The sequence below is a fragment of the Mirounga angustirostris genome, unplaced genomic scaffold (genome assembly GCF_029215605.1).
Source record: "Mirounga angustirostris isolate CCGP_5_RB_7025 unplaced genomic scaffold, mMirAng1.0.hap1 SCAF_1, whole genome shotgun sequence".
NCBI classification, from domain to species: Eukaryota; Metazoa; Chordata; class Mammalia; order Carnivora; family Phocidae; genus Mirounga; species Mirounga angustirostris.
The window spans coordinates 203,719,244-203,735,316 of record NW_026991709.1 but is presented as its reverse complement, the minus strand read 5'-3'; the positions used below and the strand labels follow the sequence as shown (position 1 = coordinate 203,735,316).

The 16,073-nt window shown below is 54.8% G+C and overlaps 1 protein-coding gene across 13 annotated transcripts in view; it reads left to right on the top strand.

Moving 5' to 3' along the window:
* The first annotated feature begins 46 nt into the window (after positions 1–46).
* Positions 47–16,073, top strand: part of MYO9B (myosin IXB) — an 88,884-nt gene continuing 72,857 nt past the window's right edge. For 12 of the 13 annotated variants that reach the window (XM_064598170.1, XM_064598153.1, XM_064598158.1 and 9 more), the window contains exon 1: positions 47–188. The gene's annotated coding sequence lies outside the window, so the exon portion shown is untranslated. Of the gene's footprint in view, positions 189–14,418; positions 14,549–16,073 lie in introns of those variants that run through there. The other variant, XM_064598134.1, reaches the window with a different exon arrangement.

The window sequence follows — 16,073 nt, the reverse complement described above, 5'->3', positions numbered from 1 at the left end:
CAGCGCTCCACCCCGCTGCGCGCTGGCGTCACGCCCTGGCCCCGCCCCTCCGGAACCCGGAAGCGGGAGCGCGCGGGGGAGCGGCGGGCGCGGCGGGGCGGAGCGGCCGGACCAGTGGTGGGCGGTCGGGCGGGCGGCCGGGCGGGGACCCGGCCCGGGACCGGCGGCGCGCGGCGGCCGAGGCCCAGGTGAGTGGCGGCGGCCGCGGGTTGGCGGCTTGCTCTCGAAGCTCGCATTGGCGGGTTGTCTTGTAGGCTACGAAGCTGAGGGTTAATGTTGGGAGGCGCTAAGGCTGGGGTCGAGGGAGCGGGAACGAGCTTGGGGGTCGTGAAGGGGTTGCCGGAGACGAGAGTGGGAGTGGGACGGTTAAGGAGAAAGTTGATGGGATGGGCCTGGTAAGGGAGTTTGCGGATGCAGAGTGAGGTCTTGTGGCTTTGAGCGGCTTTTCTGAAGAGGACGTGGCTTTAGTGGTAGTTGGGGGTCGCAGGAAACGGGCTGGGAGGGGGAAAGGCAAGGAGGCGGGGTTGAGAGGCCCAGGCGGGGGACGTGGAGCAAGGCCGGTGGGGGGACAGCCGGGGTGCGATTGGGGGGAGAGTTACAGGACGGCCTGGGGGCATCTGCCCTCGATTGAAGGGGTAGAGGAATGGCTCCTGGGGGAGAGAAGCGCCTGAGATTCTGTGGGTGTTCAGATTCTGGAGGTCCGAACCCACTGGTGTGGCCGGCGGAATGGGGAAGGGGGCTATGGGGGATGGGAGAGGGGGAGAAAACTCATGGCGAGAACCGAGAGCCAGTTCAGGGGGATGCTGAGGGGGAGAGGAAAGGACAAGGGTACAGACGTTGGAGTGCAACCCATGGGATTTTGGGGCCCCCTTCCTCTCGATTTATCTGTTTCCTGACTTCACCCCCAACCGCTGGGTAACCCCCGGCGAGTCCCAGTGCCCTCTGGGCTGGTATTATGGTATTCCAGACTTGAAAACCACGCCACTCTCCTCCTAAGACAGGGCTGGCTGGAGCCGGGAGTCCCAGGGAGCAAGGAAGGAGCCTCCAGACCTCACTGGGGCCTGGAACTGGGTTTGAGAGGGGAGGGAGTGGGTGTGCACACACCCGCGTGTGCTAGGCTGTCACCACCTCCTCGGAGTTGCATCCTTGGACTTAAATGGGTAAAACGACATACAGGAAATCTGTCCCCCGGCGGCTGTGAGCTCAGCCGGGGAGAGGCAGGGCAGCCCACAGCCACGGGGCAGGCAGTCGGAGTGCTCTCCCTTCTTTCCCTGGTGCCCTGGTGCCCTGGTGCTCCGTAGGCCAGGGGTCTTTAAGAGAAAGCCACTCCTGCATCTCTTTGTCTGGGGTAGGAGTTGGTGGGGACATCGTGTCTTGCCGTTGGAGGGTCCCAGCTCCTACCTTCCTGAGGTGTATTCTGGTCTTGGAGTCTCCAGACTCCTGTGGCATCCAGGAGCAGTGGGAATAGTTTTAATCCGCATTAATTTCTCTTCTTTCCTAATCCTTGTCCAGGATCTGCCAGAAGGGCTTGGGGGGGGGGGGGCTGGGGCTGGGTTTATAGCTAGTTCAGGAGATGAATCTGGATAGATTATAAAGAGGGACACAGACAACTTCTTCCTTTACTTCCAGAATGCTCTGGCCCTTATGGAAGGTGGCTTTTGGTCTTGCTTGCCCCAGGGCACGTGATCAGAGCCCAAAGTTATGCCTCCTACAGACATTGAGTGTGGGCTTGCCCTGGCTAAGATACCCCCCAATGAACAGGACTGGAATCTTCTGGTTGCATGGCCCTGGTGCTTGTCTCCCAGTAGCAGGAGTGAAGGCAGGCAGGCTCTCATGTTGGAGGTCCCGACTTCCGTCAAGTCTCTTTGTCTGTTTCTTCACCTGCAAAATGAATGGCTTGGCTTCAGTCAGCATTTCTCAACTTTAGAACCCAATCTTGAAAATCTTAGCGTCTCCGCACACAGCCTCCTCGTATTTTATACAGTGAATCCCCACTGCAGTGATCCCACTTGTGTTCAGCTTTCCATTGTATGGTTTGTATCCAAAAACAGCCTTTTTTACTGTTCCTTTATCTTCCGCATGGAAAATTCCACAAATTCCATGTTTGCTTTTGCACGTTATATCTGTTCCCAAAGCTTCAGCTACACCTTTCTGGTCAGAAATCCCTGAGTGAGACTCTCCCTCAGTTCCAGGCCTCTGGCTCAGAGGACAGGGTAGAGACTCAGGAATGTCCCCTTTCTGTTTGCCTGTATGCTCTATTTTCTGTCCCCAGCAGAGGCTTGTTAATTTACCACTTCCCTTTCCTCGGCTCCCCAAAGTTGTGTCTTATGTGGGCTCAGGAGTTCAATTCAGCAAGGGCTGATCCTTCCAGCGCTGGGGGCTGGGCCCCAGTGACAGAGATGAGCCTTCCTGCCCCAGAGGAGGGGATATTCTAGTGCTCTCCCTCCCACAGGAATAATGAAATGCCCGGTGGGTGGTCAGTGCAGCAACAGATGTGGTGGGATAGAATGAGGGATGACCAGTGCAAGCTTCAAGGCTTGGGGGATTCTGGCAAGTATCCTTGGAAGAGATGGCAAGGTCCAAGCCAGGCCTCGAAGGATACAGAGGTGTTAAATCAAGCCAGGAAGAGGGAATTGCATGAGCAGATCCCTGCACTGCCCTGCCCTTTATTGAGCATCCTTTGTGATGGACCCTTTTATACCCATCTCTTTTATTCTGCCAACCGGTGGCAAGCAGTCCTGGTTCTTTTCTCAGTATGGAAACTGAGGCTCAGGCAGGCGGCGATGCCAGAGATGGCTCCCTGGGCTTTCCAGAAACACGAAGGATTATTAGTAACCTCAAATTGGCAAAGACCAAATTGAGCACAGTTTCTCAACTGCAGCACCATTGACATTGGGGCTGGGTTATTTTTTGCTGTGGGGGCCGTCCCACAGGATATCAAGCAAATCCCTGGTCTCCACCCGCTGGACGCCAAGAGCATACACCCCCTGCATCATGACCACGAAAAATGTCTCCAGATGGGGCTGTGTCTCTGAGGGCACAAGAACCCCCGCTCTGTAGTGAAATCTGGTTACAGCCCGAGGCCTGCATCTGCCTCAGTGGGTCTCTGGTGTTTGGTCAGCTCCCAGACAACTGCTGCCAAGGGCAGGCATGGGGGCAAAGCGGCCGGCAACCGAATTCTGCCATCTGGTCAGTTCTTAATCTAGAGTCCTGATTTAAAAAAAAAAAAAAAAAGGCAGCACTGGAAAAGGACTGAGGGGGGAGTTAGGCAGCACGCCCCCAGAATGGGCAGCAGAGAAGGAACAAGAGGTGAGCCCGGGCCATCTTCGCTCACGGGGACAGCAGATGCCATTGTCTTTCTCTTTGTCTTACAACTGACCTGGATTTCTGCAGGAACCGTCCCTCGGCTCAGAACACATTGTTGCTTTTCTTCCGAGATTAGAGGTATTAGATTCTCTTCTCGAGAGCTACTTTGGGGGTGGCCCCAGATCAGTGTGGCTCCTAAAGCCACATTATCTTCTCCTGTTCGCCCTCGTGGCTCCAGATGCTGGCCACTCCTCGTGCACAGACTGTCTAACTTTTGCTCGTCATGCGTCCTCCTCTGCTTGTTCCCCAACCAAGACATTGCTGCTGTATCTCCGTGGGAGGAAACAGCACGTTCTGGGGCCGCCCAACCCCTTCTGGACATTGCCCTCCCCCACCAGTCCCCATCCACCAGCCCTTTGTGTGCCCAGCATCCCCAACCAACTGTGCCAGGCAGCCTCTGCTCGGCAGCCCCTGCTCGGCCTCCCCGCAGAGCAAGACAGGCCCTTCTCTCTGCCCTTGTCCGGAACAGACAGAGTTGCAGAACAAAGGGCTCTGTCTGAGCATCACCGGGTCCCCGACGGGCCCTGTCACTTCACCTCTTTTCACTTTGGCCCAGCACGGGCTTCGGAGATTAGGCATGTCTCAGAAACACAGCCGATGATCTTGGGTTCTACTCATTTCTTCGTCGAGACTTTCTGAGCCCATGCCCGATGATAAATAAAGTAGTGATTCAAAGGTTCAGCCTGCGGGTTAGTCGGAGCAATGAATAAGCTGTCCGGTCTGACTCACTCGTTTATAACCCAGCTCTGCCCTGCTCCACGGGGTTGTATGTGTAAGAGGGGACCCAGCCACAGTGCATTACTGTCGCTGCTGAGTGGAGGAGTCTCCCAGGGCCACTGGGACAAAGAAGCACAGACCCCGCAGCTTAAGCATCAGGGATTTATTGTCTCGTGGACCTGGAGGCCAGAAGTCCAAGATCAAGGTGTTGGCAGGGCTCGTTTCTTCTGAGGGGAGCATCTGTTCCATGGCCTCTCTCCTTGGTGTGTAGTCAGCTGTCTTCAAGATCATCCTCCTTCTGTGCGAGTCTGTGTCCGAATCTCCTCGTCAGGACACCAGTCCTGTTGGATCAGGCCCACCCTAATAACTTCATTTTAACTGAATCACCTCTTTAAAGATCCTCTCTCCAAATACAGTCAAATTCTGGGCTGCTGGTGGGTAGGACTTCAACATAATGAATGGGGGAGTGCGGGTGAGGTGAGACCCGCTTAAGCCCCTAACATTGAGTAAGGGACAAATTTCATTTTTATTTAGTGAAGAAGTTTTGGATAAATAGTTGCACCAGTAGAGTTCATTTTGTTTAGTCTTACTCTTAAATAAACATCTTAAGGGCGGTGGGCAAGTTGGCCACATCAACTTTGGAAGCATCCCGTTAGGAATCTTCCAGATCTCGCACATGTCCTTACACTTGGGATGACAGTAGAGAAGCAAGGACCCAGCTCAGGGGGGGAGTGGATCTCGTGTGACTTTACAAGGGGTGTATTTAGAGCCAGGCCTGGGAGACTGTGTGTGTCTGCCTGGGGGCTGGCTAAGGTTTATAATTAGGCGTACGGAGGTCTCTGTCCTCAGCGTTGCCATGGTCACAGGAAGGGGATCTAAAAGGGGCTCTGTTAATGAACCAAAATGACTTCGGGACCAGCTGCTGCCATAGGTGATTGGACAAAAAAAGTTTCTGGAAGATCTGAAAATCATCCAGCGAAAAGTGTTAACGAGGCAGGTGCAGAGTGGGCTTTCAGGGATACCGAGAGAACAGAACGGCCCTCGCCTCTTTATCCGGTGTGCAGATATCAGGAGTCGGGCCCACTGAGAGGTGCCCAGCACCAAGGCGAGCTTGTAACCCGGACAGGGCTTGTTAGGGGAGGAAGAGGGTCACATGAGAGCTCCCCCGATGAGCCCCAGCCAAGGTCATCTCCCTCGGAGGCTGGTGCCTCTGCATCCTCACAAGTGAAGTCAGAGCAGTGCATCTGCGACAGGCTTGCTGGGGCTTTGCCCTGAATCTACCCACTCATTTCTCTGGGCATCTCCATCCCGTCCTAGGAAGGTGGACCAGAGGGAGCCGAGGGGCAATACTTGAGATGTAGCTTCTCAGGTCTCTGGGATGCCCCCCGGGGCTTTGATTTCCTGGCAAGCAGGGTCTCTGGCCACTGCTTGCGAATATCCCCGGGGTCCTCGGCTGTCACGTGAAGATGCTGTTTATCAGACACTAGATACAAAGAAAGTGCCAGAGCCAAGCCCAGCCCACAGACCCTCAAAGAGCCAGTCTCCCCTCAGCGGTCCCATAGGAGTCTGGCTGCTGGCTTAGCAAGGAGCGGAGATGAAGATGGAGAAGCTGAGGGTGGGCTGCCAGGTAGAGAAAAGAGCCTGAAAGATGTCTCTAGGCCTCGGCAGCTGGGGCAGTCTTGCCGCCAGGCCGACCCACTCTCTCGCGCCCTCATTCTAAATATCGTGCAGTCAGGTGAACTTGGGCTTGGAATCTTGCTGATGTCTCCTGTGCCTGGGAGGCCCTGGGGACACCCTCAAAGTGTGTGAACATTGCTTTCCTTATTTATTTAAATCACAGTTGCTCAGCCTGGGCATTGGTGACACCTGGGGCTGGGGCATCATCTGTGGCAGGGATTGTCCTGTGTTGCAGTGTGTTGAACGGGCATCCCCAGTCTCCACCCACTAGATTCCAGTAGTGGTCCTCCTGCCCCTGACTCGTGAAAGGCAAAAATGTCTCGGGATATCGTTAAGTGGCCCCTTAGAGAAAAGTCACCCCAGATTGACTGGTTTAGGGGTTCCATGGGACCTAAGAGACTGTGTGTTCTATAATTTTGTTACTTAATTGAGGTCCTAGGATGCCGCACGCACATAAATGCACCGAGTAGGGAGGGAGAGAGGTTGTAACTCACAGATGCTGGGAGGGATCACCCTGGGTTGTACCATTTAACTCATCAGGACTTTTATTCTGATGTGTACATGAGCTAGGGACCTAACTCTTTTTTTTTTCCCCCAAATAATTAACACAGTATTTCTCAATCTCAGCACTGCTGAAATTTAGGGCCAGATCATTCTCTGTGGTGGGGACTGTTCTCTGGGATAGGATACTGAGCAGCGTTCCTGTCTCTCTCCACTCCCCCACCCCCACCCCAGTATAGCTCCCCTTCCCCTAGTCGGAACAATCAAACTGTCTCTTGTCATTGCCAGATGTCCCCTGGGGCCACAGTCGGCCTGGGAGAGAAAGCCGGTATGAAAGAATGCTAAGCTCTAGGGCAAGAAGAGTGGGCTGAGAACCATGTGTCAAGCCTGTGGCTGGCCCACAGGGACACTTTTACCCCCTGCCTCTGTGATGATGTGTGGATAGCTGGGAGGGGAACCACTCAGTGGCCATCACCAAAGATGTTGACAAAGCAGAACCCCGGGCTGTGGGCTGCCTGGGAGATCTCACTGGGTCCAAAAGTGGAACCAGATCATTATGGCAGAAGCCAGGCCAGAGGGTAGACTTCGTGGCCAGGAGGGGCCCTGGCCCAGGTAAAGGCCATGAGGCCCAGGGTCACAGGTGAAGGAGAGAAGGCGACTCTGAGGCCCGAGGACCCCACACTGCGGCCACAAGTGTTGGGGGGACAGAGTGGGGCCGGTGACACAGGCTGTTCCGCGGGAACGGGAAATGAGGATAGGCTTCAGGGTCTTGTGGGCAGGACAAAGCGGTAAAGAAAGGGTCCAGGGTCTCTTTCTGAGAGGGGAATATTCTGAAGTGGGTGTGGTGGTGAGGGCCCGCATCTCTGAACACAGCGCAGACTGCCGCCCCGTGCCCTGCGAGCGTGTGAGCTGTGTGGTATGTGGATTCTACCTCAAGTAAGTCGTATTCAGAAGAAGGAAGAGTCTTATCAGACCGAGACGCTATTTTGAAGTTAAAACCGGCGGCGGGGGGCGGGGGGGGGGGGGGGGCGGGCGGCCGCCAGGTGCGGCGAGGCAAAGGGGATGTTGTGGAAGAAACCAGAACCAAGGGGGGGCCCCCGGTGGGAGGCGATGTGGATTTTGAGGTGATAACAGCTCATCTGCAGAGAGCTCAGGAACGGCCAGGTGAGCAATTGCTTTGTTCCAGCTTCCGGACGTGAGGTAGCCAGTGAGGCAGGACTTGCTCCCCAAGCGAGGTGTCCTGGGGACTTGTCCTCCAGGTGGGGGGGGGGGTTCCCGTGGACCTGAGTGGCTGACCCATGCTGGGCACTTCGGCCGAGGAGTGGGCCCGCTCTGTCCCTTGCGACCAGGCTGGCACAGAAGCCTCCTTGGAGCCCTGCCTGAGGTCTGTGAGGATCCCTTTAAAAGCACAGTGGGGCTCTGTGGGCCCCTTTCCCTTGTTTTTCGTGAGCCAAGGTCTCAAGCACAGCTTTTGTGTGTTGTCACTGTGGCTGCCCGCAGGAGGTTCTCGAGGTGGCTTTCTACCTGGGCATGACAGCAGGTGGATTGTGTGATTTGGAGAGGGCTCCCCAAAGGGGTCTCTTCCGCCCATCTAGACCCCCTTCTCTGGGAGACTTCTGAGTCTCCATTGAGGGAGCCCACTGGTCACTGGGAAAGGACCTGAAGCGTGGACCCACAAGGCCTTGCAAGTCTGCCTTCCTCCTGTAACCAGAGCCATCCTGTGTCCCACTGGCCTGACCACCATCAATCTTCTCCCTCACTGTCCCAGACCCCTGCTGGAGCCGTGGACCAACAGCCCCCCATGGTCCACCTGCCTCACACAACCTGGTTGACCCCTTCCAGATGTCACTCTTGTCCTGGTTCTCACTGCCTCCAACCAGCCAGGCTCCCCATCAGACTTGCCTTAAAATTGAAACTCTGTCCCACGTTCACAAGGCCCGGCAGGGTCTGACCTTCTTGACCTCGGCCCCTCCCCCTCCAGCCTTGGCCCTGCTGGCCACACTGGTCCCCTTGTTCTGAGGCCAGCTCCAGCTGCCCCTGCCCTTGGCGCTCGCCGCCCTCGCCTCGGCCGCCCTCCCCAAGAGCTCAGTTCGTCTGCCCCTTCTCCCTGCACCGGCCTCAGCAACTGTCCTCTCTGAGCACTTCCCTGCCTCCTGGTTCCTCCAGAACGCCCACCCTGCCCTGGTCAGTTTCTGTCTCCATGGCAGCGCTGCTGACATCCGGGGGCCGGGGCATTTTCCGTGGTGGGGGTCATCCTGTACGCTGTGGCGTGTAGAGCAGCATCCCTGGCCTCCTCCCTCCAGTGGCGCCCCCCCACTCCCCCTGCAGTGACAACCAAAACGCCTCCAGCCTCTAGCCGGAGGCAGGTGTCCCCTGGGGCAGCGCAGACTTGCCCTCCTGTGATAACCACTGGTCGAATACTACCCCAGATTTTTCCTTTACCCCAGTGCTCTCGCCATTGGAAGTACCCCCTCTGCTCATGAGTTGGTTTGTCGTCAAGTTCCCTAAAGGCCAGGCCCCTTTGGCCTCCTTCACTTCCACATATCCACAATCCCCAGCCCGAGCAGGGCGGGTGCTACAGAAACATTTTGTTGACCAGAGAGACATTGAAAGAAGACAACCTGTTCTGTTTCAGAGGGGGCCAGGGAGGTAGTCACAGACCCCAGGGAGAAAGATCAGCCTCTCTGCCTCGGAGGGCAGCTGACTTGAATGGAACGTGCCCCCCCCACACCTCCACACCCCCCAGCCCTGTGCATGCCTGAGGGAGGGGCTATCTCCAGGGCCCAGACCAGTTGGGCCAGACTGGAAGGTTTGGAGGGGAGGATTTAGGGAAGAAAGGGACAGTCATGCAAGGGTGTTTGGGATGGGCTTCTCGGGGATACACAAATAAAGCAGAAGAAAGGCAGTGGTCCTTCTTGATGAGGGCCTTGCTCAGAGCATCTGGTATCTTCTGCTCTGGACACTTGGATTCATGTCCTGGGGCTGCCATAAATGGGCACCACAAACCCAGTGGCTTAAACAATAGAAAGTGATTCTCTCGATGTTCTGGAGACCAGAAGTCCAGAATCGAGGCATCGGTGGGGATTTGCTCCCTCCAAAGGATCCAGAGGTGGGGGGGTCCTTCCTTGCCTCTTCCAGCTTCTGGGGGCTCCAGGCGTTCCTCGGCTTGTGGCCACATCACCCCGTGTAGATCTTCAGTTGCCCTCCGGCTCTGAGCTGCCACACCTGAGAAATAGGCTGAGTTTGTGGCTGTTCCTCAGCGTGTCCGTCTTTACGATTGTTTTACGTGATCGTTTCTTCTTAAAAAGGCTCCCCTGGCTGAAGGAAGTGTGCGTTGGAAAGTAGAAGCGCGCAGGATTTTAAGTGGTGCTTCGTACATGATTCTGCTATAATGCTGGCTTTCTCCTTTTAGCTTGAGAATGATTTCATCTGACAAACATGTGGATTCAAATTATGGCCTTATATAAACGAAGCAGCTACGCTACACTTTCTGGAGGCCCCCGTCCGCCTTATTTTCCAGTGAATTCTGAATTATTCGCCAGGCCGGTAGGCAGAACCTTGCATTTTTGAGCACCGCCCTGGCCAGGCCTCGAGAACGGCTCCTTCACGTTTGCCCCCTCACCCCCAGGGCGTAATTTTGGGTTGTGTCCTTCCCTCCCCCCAACCCCCACCGGCTTTGCCTGCCCCTCCCTTCTCCAAGAACATATAAGACAAAGGCCCTGAATTTTCAAAGGGCCGAAAGTATACAAGTGCGGTGTTTGCAAAAGCCTTTTACTTTCCCAGGGTTTTTTTCAGTAGGAATTTCTCTGGCTGGGGTAAAACGCACCTAACCTAAGAATTAGCATTAGGAACATCAAGTGGATTCCCCCGCCTTGATCTAGTTGTGGAACAGCTCCCTCTCCCCAAAGGGAAATGCCGTTCCCCGTGAGCAGGCACCCCCCACCCCCACCCCCCAGCCCCCGGCAACCGCTAATTGCTTTCTGCCTCTCTGCATTTGCCTGTTCTGGATGTTTCACGTAAATGGAGTCTTACACTGTGTGGCCTTCTGCGTTGGGCTTCTCTCACTCAGCACGGTGTTCTCAAGGTCCACCCACGGCCAAGCTTGTGTCAGGGCTTCGTTCCTTTTTATGGCTGAGTAATGTTCCACTGTATGGATAGACCCCATTTGATTTAGCCACTCATCCTCGGATGGGGCATTTTGTTTCCGCCTCTTGGCTCTTTCCCTGGGCAGCTTTATAGTCTGCCAGCTTGGTCTCCATTTGGCGATGAGGACACGGTTCACCCATGCAGGTCTGGGTAGACAGGTCCCGTCGGTCGGGAGATGGGTTTTGTATCCCCTTCACACGCTGTGAGTGCTTCGGTGAACGTCAGTTGGAGGGTGGAACAGCATTATGGTTCAGAGTAAGGATGAGGATGCAGGTTTTCAGGACCCGCTGCCCCCAGCACGGCTGCAGCCTGCAGTCGCCACTTGGCCGAGCTGTCCCCCTGCCACCCCCATCCAGGGACCTGCCGCCCCCAGTTCCTCAGCCCCGGACCTACTTCCTTTCATTCTGGGCACAGTCTGGGGATTCTTGGGGCACAGGTTTCACATCCACTTGTGACCAGGACCTTAAAGCCACAGCGTGACTAACTTCCAGATCTTGGGCTCTGTTAAGACTCTGAGGAAGGCGGTGCTTGGAAGCCAGAGAAAACAGCCTAGCCCCTCCAAGAGAGAGGTCATTGTTTAAGAATGTTCCCTGAAGCTGTGATAATCAAAACAGCATGGCACCACGCTGGCATCAACAGCCCAGAAGGCAACCCACTCATATAAGATAACTTCATATACTGTATTTAAGAAGCTGGGAGATGCCCCGATCAGGGGAGGGGATTCTTTAATGAAAGAGATCACCTGGATCCCCATTTCACGTCCCACACCATACTGGGTTGACTCATGTCTCCCCCACATTCATGTCCACCTGGAACCTCAGATTGTGACCTTGATGGGAAATAAGGTCTTTGCGGATATGATAAGTGACAGATCTCAAGATGAACTCATCCTGAATCCAGTAACTGGTGTCTCTATAAGAAGAGAAGGCACAGGGGCACCTGGGTGGCTCAGTCGGTTAAGCGTCTTCCTTGGGCTCAGGTCATGATCCCAGGGTCCTGGGATTGAGGGTCCTGGGATCGAGTCCCGCATCGGGCTCCCTGTTCAGCAGGGAGTCTGCTTTTCCCTCGCCCTCGACCCCTCCCCCTGTTTGTGTGCCTTCTCACTTTCTCTCTTTCAAATAAATAAATTCTTAAAAAAAAAAAAAAGACATAGAAACAAAAGACACCATGTGATGATGAATGAAGAGGTCAGAGGGATGCATTTTTTTTTTTTTAAAGATTTTATTTATTTGACAGAGAGAGACACAGCGAGAGAGGGAACACAAGCAGGGGGAGTGGGAGAGGGAGAAGCAGGCTTCCCACGGAGCAGGGAGCCCGATGTGGGGCTCCATCCCAGGACCCTGGGATCATGATCTGAGCCGAAGGCAGATGCTTAACGACTGAGCCACCCAGGTGCCCCCAGAAGGATGCATTTATAAGCCAAGGAGCGCCAAGGGTTGCCAGCAGCCGCCAGAAGCTGGGGGAAGCATGGGACGGATTCTCCCTCAGAGCCTCCAGAAGGAGCCAGCCCTGCCTGCCAACACCTTGATTTTGGACTCATCCAGAAATGTGAGACAAGAAATTTCTGTTGTTTTAAGTCACCCAGTTTGTAGTACTTTATTACAGCGGCCCTAGGAAACTCCTCCACCACCAAAATAATTTCCAGATGGATAAGAGTGTACATGTAAAGAATAAATCGGGGAAGGAGAGGGTTGTCAACCAAAAATATTAGTTCCGTGTTAATTAGACCTGGGAGAGGAATGGGCAGCAGACATGAAAGAAATCACCCACAGATCTGACTGCCTGGAAAATCCAGTATTTGTATCCAGAAATACCATAAGTAAAAGCAAATCGCCCTTGACCCTGACAAACCATTAATACCCTTCCTATACAAAGAGCTGTTCCAAAACAATAAGCAGGAAAAAATGAGCAAAGGACACAAACAACTTTTTTTTTTAATTAATTAATTTATTTATTAGAGCGCGAGCGAGCGAGAGAAACAGCATGAGAGGGGAGAGGGTCAGAGGGAGAAGCAGGCTCCCCGCTGAGCTGGGAGCCCGGTGTGGGACTCGATCCCAGGACTCCGGGATCATGACCTGAGCCGAAGGCAGTCGCTTAACCAACTGAGCCACCCAGGCGCCCCAAGGACATGAACAACTTAACAGAAACAGAAAAATAGTTGCTCACCACATACAATTTTTTTAAAAGGCCCGCCTGACAGTCGAACGAATGTAAATGCTCTTTTGAGCCCACTGATGGCTGTGAGTTGAGAAAAATATTAACACTTGGTGCCAGCAAGGAAGCTGGGAGGCAGGCACTCTCATACCACTCCTGGCAGACCTCTCCCTTGGGTGGGTCTCTTGGGAAGTCACTTTGGCAGAATGGATGGGGGTGGGGGGTGCTTCTCAGTGAGAACGCAGAGGGAATCAGATCAGCCCAATGTTGTAGGGGAAATGATCCTGTAGCGGGAACTCTGTGCTTCTGCCGTCGGCGACAGTGCACCCTAAGATTTTGCATTGAGAGCAGAGTTGTCCTGGAGCTGGTGGAGGGGCTCGGAGGGCGTTCTGACCTGAGGAGACAAGAACAGTACCCAGGGGAGGCAGCAGGGTGGGGCAGGCCCCCCATCTGGGGTGCAGATGAGGGAAAGGGAGGGCAAGGTGCCTGGGAGTGGGAGGGGGTGGCTGGCCCTCCAGGCCTGTGGTGAAGGCCTGGTGGGTATCTCATGGGGACACAGCCCAGTCAAGGAGAACTAGGCTTTCTACAGTGGGTCAGGGCTTTGGACAGCTTCTCCCTGATGGGCTTGGAGAAGCCTGCAAGGTCTGGTCTTTGAACCTGGGCCTGGTTGGGTAGGGAGGGCCTGGAGCGTTTCCAGTGAGTCAGTGTAGAGACCAAGAGGTAGCCATGCTTAATTGGGCCCAATGGCCAGGGGCTCTGAGGGCTGGCCACGGGGTGCCTTTGAGGGGCCCTGTGCCAGGACACGCACATCTAGACCAGTGTTCCCTGGGGTTCCCCTGCAGCAGCCCAGAGAATGGAGGCAGGAGGTTCTACCTAGGGGCCCTCCTGATTGGTGAGAAGAGAGGGCAGCTCTGGGGACACGGTGACAGCAGTCAGGATGTGGGCAGGGAGGATGTGGGAGGGGGAGCAGGGAACAAGCCTTCTGGGTGTTTGGGGCTGGGAGAGGTGGCCTGTGGTGGGCTGGAGGTGGAGCGTGGCCCCTGGGGACATGCAGCAGAGTGGATAGGTGTGTGGGGGGGGGGATAGTCCCTGCACCGGAGCAGATCCAGGTGCATCCCCAGGGCTGCAGAGCAAGTGAGCAGAACCAGGAGAGGCCGGTGGCCGGCAGATGTGACTGGTAGGAGCGTGGTGGCATCTTTGGGGAGAGGCACAGTGGTTTTTATGGGGGGGGGGGATGTTGGATTGAGGGACAGGTGGGAGTGGGAAGAGCTGGCTCCAAGTCATGTGGAAGGGAGGAGGAAACCAGGCTTTACCCTGGGCGGGAAAAGGGTTTATTAGCGTCTTTGGTTTTAAGGCACGTGAACTGTTTCAAGGGGAGGATCGTTCGTCCTTCCGTTCAGGAAGGGGGGGGAAGGAGAGTGTGGGCTCCCTGGGGAGAAGGGCTCCTACAGGGGACTCCAGACGCTCTCTGTCTTGCCCACCCCTTCTCTTTGGCTATCCCCCTCCTCACAGCCCTCATAGTCAGCAGCCACCCTGAGTAAGTCTTATCTCCTGCCTCCTGGCCAGGGGGGTGGGACAAGCACCAGCCGGTCCTGTGACTGCCCGCATGGCCCCCAGTCTCTGAGCACGGGGTTGTCTCCTGCACCCCACGCCAAGGGGCCCAGAGCTGCAGACATCCCTTGTGGGGCTCCGAGGGGATCTGATGATTGACTGACCCTGGAGGGCGGGGTGGCACAGAATCTAGCTGGCCATGTTGAGTTTGACCAGGCCCCCGCCAGGGCAAGTGAGGGAGGTCTTTGGAGCAGGAACAAGATCACATTGGTGGGCTCTGATGGCTTCTCACTCAGGTCAGTCAGTGTCTGCTGGGAGGAGAAAGCAGGCACATCTGTGCGACCCTTCCACCACCTGCATTCCTGCACTTGGACATGAGACAGCCCAGAACCCTGAGTCTGTGAGCCGGATCTCGCCTCCAGAAGTTGTGGTGCACGTACGTCAGCCATGTCCCCACAAGTGCAGGTCACAGAAGGGGCCCATTCTGCCTGAAGCCCTGGCTCTGTGCATGTGTGTGTGCGCGCACACACGCGTGTGTTCACATTAAAGTGCTGTGCGTGCACGCATGTCCCTGTGTGTGCATGCATGCACGCGTGTGTTCACGCGAAACTGCATGCACGTGCATCCCTGTTTGTGTCTGTGCTTTGGTGTGTGTGTGCACGAATGTGGGTGTATTCATGTAAAAGGGCATACACGTCCACGTGTGTCCATGTCTGCACGTGTCGTGTGCTCATGAGCATGTGCGTGCCCTCGAGTGGCCGTGGTGAAGGTGCATATCTACAGTTCTGGCCCCTGCATTTCTCACCTGGCTTGGAAACAGCATAAACTGTCCAGCTTCCCCAGCTGTGCGGTGCTGCCCGTGAAGGTTCTGTGATCAGTTCTAGTTACGTCAGGGGACAGCCAGGCGGACAGCACCACCTGGCACCTCTGAACACCTGACAACGGGTTCCCAGCTCTCTCTGCTGCGGCATCCAAGGAACTCATTGACGGGGCTCAGGGGTTGGACATTTTGAAAAGACAGCAAGAAGTTTTAAAAGAGGCTCACCTGGGGGACTGGGTTCTTTCATAAGCCACGTAATTTTTATTTTTTATTTTTTTAAAGATTTTATTTTTTTATTTGACAGAGAAAGAGATAGTACAAGCAGGGGGAGCGGCAGGGAGAGGGAGAAGCAGACTTGCCGCTGAGCAGGGAGCCCGATGTGGGGCTCCATCCCAGGACCCTGGGATCATGACCTTAGCCAAAGGCAGACGTTTAACCAACTGAACCACCCAGGCGCCCCATCCACCTAATTTTTAAAAAGAGCTTTTTATTAACTGTAATTGATACACTTAAACTGCACTTCTTTAAAGTGTGCAATTTAGTGAGTCGTGACACGTGTGAACACTCATGAACCCACCACCACAACCAATGTAGTAAACATAGTCATCACCCGACAAGTCGCCCTGGGCTCCTTTGTCATCCCAGCCTGCCCCTCCCTCAAGCAGCCACTGATCTACTTTGTCTCTATACTCTGCATTTTCTAGAATTCTACACACGTGGAACCATACACAACAGTGCATACTGTTTTTAAAACTTTATTGAGGTTGAGGCCGCCTGGCTGGCTCAGTCGGAAAAACATACGACTCTTGATCTCGGGGTCGTGAGTTGGAATCCCATGTTGGACATAGAGATTACTTAAAAATAAATAAATAAACTTGAAAAAAAACTTGGGTGAAATTCACATAGCACAGAATTCACCATTTTAAAGTGTTGGATTCAGTGGTGTTGAATGTTGGTGTCGTGCAGCCTCCATCTCTGTCAAGCTGCAGAACAATTTCATCCCCTACAAGGAACCCCTGTCTCCATTAGCAGTCACTTCCTACTCCCTCCATCTCCCTCCCCCAGCCCCTGGCAGCCACCGATCTGCTTTCTGTCTGTATGGATTTGCCTGTTCTGGACGTTTCGTTCAAATGGGATCCTA